A 10,691-nucleotide genomic window follows, 5' to 3' on the forward strand; every position below is an offset into this window, starting at 1 on the left:
ATTTCTTTAAAATCGAATTCCATAAAAATAAATTCCCCATAATTTATCACATCAAAATATGCTTCAATTTATTCAAATTGTGGCATCAAAAATTCAGTTAGCCATTTATATAATATTGAACATACAATAACAATTTCAAATATTAAAATATCATAAAAATATAATTCATTTAACACCTTAAAATAATTTTGAAAGCGGATCACTCACCTCGAGCATGCGTATCAATCAAGATCCTCTACAGGATCAGTCTCACGACCCACACGTGCTCCTAAAATATCAATGTTACACAAAATCAATTAAATTAATATTTTATTCGGATATATAATACACATTATCCGGGAAAGCTAACACAAACGGTGTCCAAAATTGACAAATAATACATTGAATTGAAGCTTACAACGCGAGGATTAAGAATTGAGTCTCACCTTCCGTAGATTGGACCTGTGGTGGTTGAAATATTGTCGGAAAGCTCTCGGACTTAATATCCTCGAATCTCACAAACCGTTACGAAATGAAGAAAATCGACCTTGGATTTGGCTCAGGGAGGTCGAATTAGTGGGGAAGGGTAGGTGGGATCACTAGAAACTCATCGGAATGGTGTTTTCCAGTGAGCCGTCGTGCCCTACGAGAAAGGCCCATTGCCGATCACGCATGCGGTGGCCAATGGCTATGAAATTTGGTGGGGAGATAGATCAGAGGATGTGTGTCTCAATGGGACCGACGATGTCACAAATGGGTGCTGATTTGGGAGAAATCAGCTAAAAATGGGATCGGCACCATTGACGAAAAAAGCTTCAATTCAGGCGTGTGGGTGGCCGGTTGGCCGTGATTTTTGGCTGGTCGGCCAGAAATGGAGTGGTGGTGAGGGTGGTCAGGTGCGTGTGGGAGAAAAATGGTCGGAAAGGGTTCAAACTACGGTGGGTGGTGGTGGCTCTCTCTCCTCTTTCTCTCGTTTCTCTCACACACCCCACATGCATTTTGGGCCAATTAAAAGCCACCTGTGGGTGATACTATGCACTCATGGGATTGGCTAAGAAAATGACACGTGGCACACACAATGCACATGTTTTACACACGTTTAAAATAATAATAAAATAATATGGTATTCGGAAAATTTTGCAGGTCCATAACTTTTCAACCAAATATCAAAATTAGGCGTGCCACTAGTCTATGGACTCGTATCAACGATTGCTTTACAGCCATACATAAGTAAAAAAATTCTAGAAAAATAAAAAGTCAAACTTGGCACCCTCGAACAGTTGGACCGCAACTTGTCTTGCTCATAACTTCCAAACGGTAGCTCCGATTTCAATGTGCTACTAGTCTACGAAATCAAGATGACACATACTTCGTAATGATCCCTCGATCAATGTAAAATTCCATCCGGAACAAAAAGTCAAAATTTACCGCTCCTTGGTCAAAGATGGTCAAACATGATCAATCTCGATTAACATGAAGAAAATTCCGATATACTTTGGAACGGGGTGTCATAAACTTCCCCCCTACAAAAATTCCATCCTTGAAATTTCGTACATCATTGAAACAGATAGGGGTACTGGTCATGCATCTGCGCCTTGGGTTCCCACATCGCTTCCTCCACTAGATGATTCCACCACAAGAACTTCACTAAGGGAATGGTCTTGTTGTGCAACACTTGCTCCTCATGATCTAGGATCTGAACTGGTTGCTCCACATAGGATAGATCTTCTCTCAATGATCTCATAAAGGCCAATATAAGGAGGAGTCAACTTTCCTTGTCGACCAAAGCATACTACACCCTTCCATGGAGATAACTTTAAGAAAACCCAATCTCCGACTTCGAAGTCCAAATCCTTCCTATGCACATTAGCGTAACTCTTCTGTCGATCTTGGGCAGCTTTCAACCGTTCTCAGATGATCCTCACGTTATCCATGGTGATTGATAAGCGAGTTTTAGCTCACTTATTTAGTCTTATATAGCTTAATTATTTGTGGAAAACTCAAGCATTTATGGTTATTTTGATATGTTTTTGTGTACTTTTGTAGGTGAGCTCTAAAGTGAAATTAAGAGTAATTTTCATGGTTTTTGAAGCTTTGGAGATCATTTTGGAGAGGAGGAAGGCTCACCATACCTCAACCAAGTTAAAGATGCCACCCATTGTTCAAGATACTCAAAACTTTGACTTTCCATGTCTTGATTTCTAATTTTGACTTTATTAACTTTGGTCAAATTATAGCTTTAATGAGAGCATGTGCAAAGCATGTGCCTTTAGTGTAGAGATTTGCATGTGCAAATCATGTGACTTCATTTAAATGGGGCATGTGAAGGTCATGTGCATATCTAGGGCCCTTTGATCTTGATCTAAAGGTTGGGTTTAAAGCTAGGGTTTTAAAGATGATTGAAGTGGGTTTTATTGGAGGAGGCTTGGTAGGAAAAGGGTGGAGCCACCATTGTTGGTAGCATGGAGAAGAACTAGAGAGCAACACACCCAATTTAGAGAGAGAAAGAGCAACATCTAGAGAGACAAAGCTTGGGCTTAGAAGAAGATTGAAGATTGAAGATTGAAGAGATTCTACTACAAGATTCCTCCTCCTTTGAGTTTTCTCTATCTTTTATTACTCTCTAAATTGTATTTCTATATATATATATATATATATTATGTTCGACATGGGTTTAATGATGAATATACAATTTATTTTGGATTTGGTTGATATTTTGTGCATGGATTGCTAGATTTACTATCTAGGATGTTGATGGAACTCTTATTTGGATTATGATTGAATGGTGGGTTGATTATTATGGTGCAATTCTATTATTTTTTTGTGTATTCCTTGAATTCAATGTTATAATATGCCTAATTAGAGTGGAAACCAATTGGGTATTGGGTAGATCATTAAATTTCACCTTGGGAAAGGGTTATTTATTAGATTTGTCACTAGGATTACACAACCCATCTTTTAATTAAATTTGGAAAACTTAATTAGGAAGTGGGTAACCAAGAAAAGGGGAATTAATGCATGGTTTTTTAGGTTAATTTAGGAAAGGATTCTTGAATTTCCACTAATTATCCATAGATTCTAATTTTCCTAGGGATAGGAAGTTGGATGCAATTAGAAACCTTTTAGTTAGAATTAAGGATAGAAATCCAATAGTAATCACCCAAAGTAAGTTCAATTATGTGAAGAATAAGAGGGAAATCAATATCCTAGAGCTTTAGATCATAATATTTGCCATTTCCATTATTTGTGTGTGTTGTTTCTCTTGATTTTTTGTCCCACTATTTTAGTTTAATCTAAATATTAGTTTTAATTTTTGTTGACACTAATTTTAAGTTAAATCGGGTGCCTAAATAAAAATAATTAATCAATAATTTTGGTACTTAGCAAAGTTTCTAACATCAATCCTCAAGGGAACGATACTCACTCATCACTTTATTACTTGTGTGACCCGTATACTTGCGGAATTAGCGCATCAGCCATCCACAAATACTCGGACCCAATTGCATTTTTTGCAGCAAGGAGTCTCTCCTCTCCCACTTCATTCCAACATAGTGGCATCCGACATTGCCTCCCATATAAGGCCTCGTACGGGGACATCTCGATGCTCTCTTGGTAGTTGTTATTATAAACAAATTCTATCAATAGCAGTTGCTCATCCCAGCTTCCACGAAACTGCATAATACAAGATCTTAGCATATCTTCTAAGGTTTGAATTGTATGCTCCGCTTGCCCATCAATTTGCAGATGAAAGGCGGTACTGTAGTTAAGCCTTGCTCCTAATGCAGCTGCCAACTTCCGCCATAGTCGTGAAGTAAAACGTGGATCTCGAAAGGATACGATGGCGACCGGCACTCCATGCATACTCATAATACATTGTACAAACAACTCAGCCAATTTTTCTGATGAGAACTACTCTCGCACTAGTAAGAAGTCTGCTGACTTGGTAAGATGATCAATGATCACCTAAATGCCATCGTATCTTCTAGGTGTGGGAGGAAGCTTGAACAAAAAATCCATATTAAGTTTTTCCCATTTCCATACGGGAATGGGTAAGGGTTGGAGTAATCATGAAGGCTTCTATCTTTCTGCTTTCACTTGTTGACAAATTAAGCACTTTGATACAAAATCTGCCACTTCTCTTTTCATGTCAATCCACCAATAATACTTAATAAGCGTCCGATACATCTTGGTACTTCCGGAATGCATCGCATAGATCGATCGAACTATGTGCCTCCTCTAGGATCTCCCACTTGAGTTCTGGGATATTCGGAATACAGAGTCTTCCTTTGTACAGAGGGCCCCATCCTTCCTTATAGAGAACTCCAGGTCAAGACCTTCTTACATCTTGTTCTTAATTGTTCTTAACTTAGGGTCTTCCATTTAAGTCTCCAATATATGATCCACTAACACTGGTTGCACTTGAAAACTAGACAAAAGGACCTTGAAAGGATGCATATGCATTAGCACCCCCATTTTCTTCAACTCCACCATGAAAGGAAATTGGATGGCTTGGATGTGGGAAAAAGATTTAGTAGTCTTCCTACTCAAAGCATCTGCTACTACATTCACCTTGCCCGAGTGATAATCAATCACATAGTCATAATCCTTCAACAACTCCATCCATCTCCTTTGCCTCATATTTAGTTCCTTCTGAGTGAAAATGTACTTGAAGCTTTTGTGATCAGTGTAAATCTAACATGTAGCTCCACACAAATAGTGCCTCCACTTCTTTAGAGCGAAAACTACCACTGCCAACTCCAAGTCATGTGTAGGGTAGTTTCGCTCATGCTGCTTCAATTGCCATGAGGTATACGCTACCACCCTTTGATTCTACATTAGCACGCAACCCAAACTTTGATGGGATGCATCACGATAGACCTCAAAACCCTCATTTCCATTAGGCAAAGTTAAGATAGGTGTGGTTGTTAACCTTTGCTTCAATTCCTGTAAACTCTGCTCACACCTGTTTGTCCATCTGAATTCAACATCCTTTTGGGTTAAGTTGTGAAGTGGTCCTACAATCCTCGAAAACCCTTCTATAAAGTGGCAATAGTGTCTTGCTAAACTAAGAAAACTTCGCACCTCCCTCATAGTAGTAGGTCGCTCCCAATTCAACACTGCCTTCACCTTCTCAAGAGCTACATAAATACTCTCAGTTGACAAAATGTATTCGAGAAAACCCATTTAGTTCAACCAAACCTCACACTTGTCAAATTTAGCATAGAGTTGATGTTGTCTTAGAGTCTAGAGCACTCTCTTTAAATGCTTCACATGCTCCTCTTGGCTCTTAGAATAGACCAGAATGTCATCTATGAATATGATGACGGAACGGTCCAAGTATAGATGAAACACCCGATTCATCAAATCCATGAAAGCTACTGAGGCATTGGTAAGCCTGAATGACATCATTAAGAATTCATAGTTTTTGTACCTTGTCCTAAAGGCAGTCTTAGGAATATCTGATTCTTGGATCCTCAACTGGTGATAGCGAAATCTTAAGTCAAACTTAGAAAATACCTTGGTACCTTGAAGTTGATCGAAGAGGTCATCTATCCTTGGCAATGGGTAATAGTTAGGGATGGTCACCTTATTAAGCTATCAGTAGTCGATGCACAGGCTACCATCCTTCTTCTTATCAAACAATACAGGGGCTCCCCACAGTGATATACTTAGTCTAATAAACCTCTTATCCACCAAATCTTACAATTGAACCTTTAATTCTTTTAATTTCGCTGGAACCATGCGATACGGTGATAATGAAATAGGCATGTTACCCGGAACCAATTCAATAGAGAAGTCAACTTCCCTCTCTGGTGGCAACCCTGGTAACTCATCAGGAAACACATCCGAAAAGTCTCTCACCATGGGTACATCTTCCAACCTAACCCCACTCATTTAGGTATCCACCACATGGGCTAAATATCCTTGATAACCTTTATTTAGTAGCTTTTTGGCAGTGAGGGCCAAAACTAATCTTGGTAAAGGTCTCCCAACTTCTCCACGAAATACCACCTCAGGCAGACCTGGTCTTCTGAATGTCACTTCTTTATTGTAACAATCCATATAGGCATGGTTCCTTGCTAACCAATCCATTCCTACAGTGGAAATTTAGTACCTTTTTCTTACAATAATATTGCTGCAAATGATGTCCTCTATTGGTGTAAAAGTTGAAAAAGTTGAAATCGAGAGAAATTTAGCTGGTGATAAGAATTATGAAGGGTACAAAAGTTATGGAAGAGGTGGAAATTTTAGAAATGAAGGATATAGAAACTATGGAAGAGGTGGAAACTTCAGAAATGCCAACATGGTTGATCAAGACAGATCTGTGTTTAACAAAAATACTGGTTATACACAGAATTTAAGACCTTAATTCTTTAGAGGAAGAGGATGAGGAGGAAGAAATAGACCTTAGTGTCAAATCTGTGGAATGCTGGGTCATGTGGCAACAAATTGCTACTATAACACAGGAAATTCCTTTGGAAGACCAGTGACTCCAGTTTTCAATCATCAACACTAAGCTTAGTCACCTGTTGCAAATATGACTTACTTTCCAACATCCCTTGGTTCTCCATAAACCAACACCTCAGCTTCATCATCTGGAATTCCACATTTTGCTTCAAGTCAGTTTTTGCATAATTCAATTCCTAGTATATCTGTCTTTGCTCCTGGAAATGCAACTACAAATAATCCAATAGCCTTACCTCATTTTCAACAACTGTACCAACCTGGACACAACTTAAATGTTAATTCTAGTATGCTAGTGAATCAGTTCTCTCAGTACAAGCTCCAGTTGCTGGTATGCCATCTTTACCTCATAATTCTATTGCTGTCAATGTAACTGCTCCTATAACTATTAAAGATCCAAACTGGTATCTCGACAGTGGAGCCACAAACCATGTGGTCAATGATGGCAGCAGCTTGGTGCAATGCACAGACTACAATGGTAAGAGTTAGTTACTTGTTGGAAATGGTCAAGGGTTAATGATTGTTGGTATTGGATATACTACAATATCTTGCTATTCTTCTTCTCAATTGATACTAAAAGATGTTCTTATAGTTCCTCATATTTCTAAGAAATTAATTAGTGTCTCAAGATTAACTCAGGATAATTCAGTCATCGTTGAGTTTTATTCTAACTATTGCCTAATCAAGGATAAACAGCTGGGAGTAGTTTTTCTGAGAGGAACATTTGAAGATGGACTTTACAAGTTGGATATACTACAGTTGATGCAAGGAATTACAGTAGATGAAGGTGATTCCTTGCAATTTCACTTGAATATACCAACCATCATTGAAAATGGAGCTATAACAAATGAAGCTAGTTCACTAGAATCATCTCAAAAACCTACTTTTGTCAATAATGTACCACAACAATTTTATAATGCTTTTGTACTATCTGGTGTGATCGTTGATGTAAATCTTGGAGTGTCTGCTGGTCCAGCATCTGTCAATACTGAAACTTCTAGTATTTCTGATAGTGTGAATACTGAAGATGATGTTGCTATTAGTGTCACGAAGCTTTCCTCTTCTAAGCAAGACATAGGAATTGATGTGAACTTGTTACATCAAAGACTTAGACATGTATCTTTTTCTGTTTTACATAAGGTCTTACAACTATATAAACAGTCTCGGAATGTTAATAAAGATAGCCTCTTTTTTTATGAAGCTTGCAAATTTTGGCAAACAACATTTATGAAGTTTTCCTGCTTCAGTCAACAAAACCAAACAGCCTCTTGAATTGGTTCATTCAGATCACTTGGGACCAGCCCCAACTCCGTCAAAGGAAGGGTATCATTACTATATTCATTTTGTTGATGACTTCACTCGATTTACTTGGATTTATCCATTGAAGACTAAGAGTGAAGCTCTTACTATTTTTATCAACTTTCATAAAATGGTTGAAAGGAGTACAAGTTCTCTACTTAAATGTCTGCAAACTGATTGGGGAGCTGAATACAGAAGTTTTTTTCCCTACTTGAAGCAACATGGAATTAGTATGAGGCACTCTTGTGCTTATATGCATGCTCAAAATGGAAGAGCGGAGAGGAAACATTGTCACATTGTTGAAGTTGGACTATGTTTGATTACTCAAGCACACATGTCATTACAATTTTGGTGGGAAGCTTTTCAGACAGCAGTATTTCTCATCAACCGTTTGCCAATAGTAGTACTCAACTTTAGCAGTCCTTTTCAAAGGTTATATGGTAAAGTTCCAGACTACACTTTTCTCAAGGTGTTTGGTTGTGCTTGTTACCCTTATCTTAGACCATACTTCTCTTAGAAATTCCAATTTCACACAACCAAATGTGTGTTTATTGGATATAGTTTAGAACATAAAGGGTATAAGTGTTTAGATTCAAAATGGAGAGTGTACATTGCTAAAAATGTTGAATTTAATGAAAAAGAGTTTCCTTTTGCCCATGGATTTTCTTCATCAGCTCAGAATGGTGTTTCATCTACTATTACTGCTGCTCAAAATTCAAAGTGGTCTACTGCTTCTCTTTATGTTGTTCTCAATAAACCAGCACATAATGGAAACATTGACATTACAATTGATAATACACAATCTGCTTAAGAACTTACTGAAGAAATTTCTACAGAACCTATCTCACACACACCCTGTATGGACACAACTGTAGAACTATCTACAGATCCTGTCTCAATCTCTAATGAAATAGATACAACAGCCTTGGGTATTCCAGATCATAATAGGTTAGAAATACCTACTTCTGCAATGAACAACTTACAAAACTCATCTATTACTATATCTATACCTGCACTACATTCAAAATCATCTACTGCACAAAATATTCATCCTATGCAGACACGATCCAAGATTAGTGTTAGTAAAACCAAATTTTTTCTTACTCAACATCATGATGTTTCAAAAAGGTCAGATACATAGAATTGTTCTACTCAACAATTACCACAGATAGTTAAACAAGCTTTTAAAATTCCTGAATGGAAAGCATCTATGGATAATGAGTATGAAGCACTACAAAGAAATAAGACTTGGAGCCTAGTACCTGCAACACCTGAAATGAATATTGTTGGAAACAAATGGGTTTTTAGAGTGAAGTATAATGCAGATGGGTCTATACAAAGGCACAAGGCCAGAATTGTTGCAAAAGGTTTTCACTAACAACCTGGTTTCAGTTTCTTTGAAACATTCAGTCCTGTGGTAAAACCTACAACTGTTTGGGTAATTCTTACCTTAGCTTTAGCTTATCACTGGCCAGTCAAGCAAATTGACTTCAACAATGCATTTTTAAATGGGGATTTAAAATGTGTATATGAATCAACCTGAGGGCTATATTAATCCTTTTCTTCCTATGCATGTGTGTAAGTTGAACAAATCCCTTTATGGATTGAAACAAGCTCCTATAACTTGGTTTGATAAACTAAAAACTGCCTTACTATAGAGAGGTTTCACCGTTTCGGTTGTTGACTCATCTCTTTTCATTTTAAAGAATTCAAGTGTACATATTATGCTGCTGGTTTATGTTGATGATATAATTATCACAGGATCAAGTACAAAATACATTACTGAGCTTGTTTGTAGTTTGAATAAGGATTTCTCTCTGAAAGATCTTGGGGACTTACACTACTTCTTAGGCATAGAAGTTAAAAGATCTACTACTGTAATGTATCTTTCACAGACAAAATACATCAAGGATCTGTTGAGCAAGACTAAAATGCAAGCTGCCAAAAGCTACTCGACACCCATGAACACAAGTAAACAACTTTCCTGTTATGAGGGTGATTTGCTTGTCAATCTTGAAGATTATAGAAGTATAGTGGGAGCTTTACAATATCTGACTATAACACGACCTGAAATCTCATTTTCTGTGAACAAATTGTGTCAGTTTGTTCACTCTCCAAAAACTACTCATTGGGAAGCATGCAAAAGATTACTAAAATACTTAAATGGAATAATTCATTGTGCTCTTCATTTCAATATACCAGATCCTCAAAAGCTTGTTTTTCATGGCTTCACTGACAGTGACTAGGCAAGTTGTCCAGATGATAGAAGGGCATGTAGTGGTTTTTGTATTTCCTTGGACCAAACTTAGTTTCTTAGAGCTCAAAGAAACATTCTGTTGTTGTTCGATTAAGTATAGAGGCAGAGTATCGTGCATTGGCCAACATTTCTACTGAGCTTAGTTGGTTGTCTGAGCTGTCTAAAGAATTGCAGTTAAGCTTCTAGACACCTATCGTGTGGTCAGACAACTTGGGAGCTATAGCTTTGGCTTACAATCCTATCTACCATTTTCGTACAAAGCACATTAAGGTTGATGTGCATTATGTTCAAGAAAGAGTGTTAAGGTAGCTACTAGAAATCAGATATGTTCCTACTACAGAACAATTAGCAGATATTTTTACTAAGCCTTTAGGCACATCTCATTTTCAATTTCTCAAATCAAAATTACAAGTAGCTAACATTTAAGATGTTTCAGCAGAATCTTAAGCTTATAGTATCAAACAAAAGTTTGCTGTTAGTTTAAGTTCATTATAACAGACCTTTGTTTGCGGGGGGGTGTTAGAGATACTTCTAGAAGCTTGTTTTCAGCTCAACTATCTTTTACGAGTGGTACAATGGCCTAACTAAGTCCTGCAAATGGTTATGACAGCTCACAATCTTGTTGTTAGAAGTTGTTAGCTAACAGTCTTGCCAGCTCATCAATCCGTGCATCTGTATTTCTAGTCAATGA

The 10,691-nt window shown here is 37.5% G+C and overlaps 1 pseudogene; it reads right to left on the bottom strand.

Annotated features, from left to right (window-relative positions):
- Positions 1 to 1,661: 1,661 nt before the first annotated feature.
- Positions 1,662 to 5,163, bottom strand: LOC132800779 (uncharacterized; annotated as a pseudogene).
- Between the last annotated feature and the right edge of the window lie 5,528 nt (positions 5,164 to 10,691).

This window comes from Ziziphus jujuba, chromosome 2 (genome assembly GCF_031755915.1).
Source record: "Ziziphus jujuba cultivar Dongzao chromosome 2, ASM3175591v1".
Classification (NCBI taxonomy): domain Eukaryota; kingdom Viridiplantae; phylum Streptophyta; class Magnoliopsida; order Rosales; family Rhamnaceae; genus Ziziphus; species Ziziphus jujuba.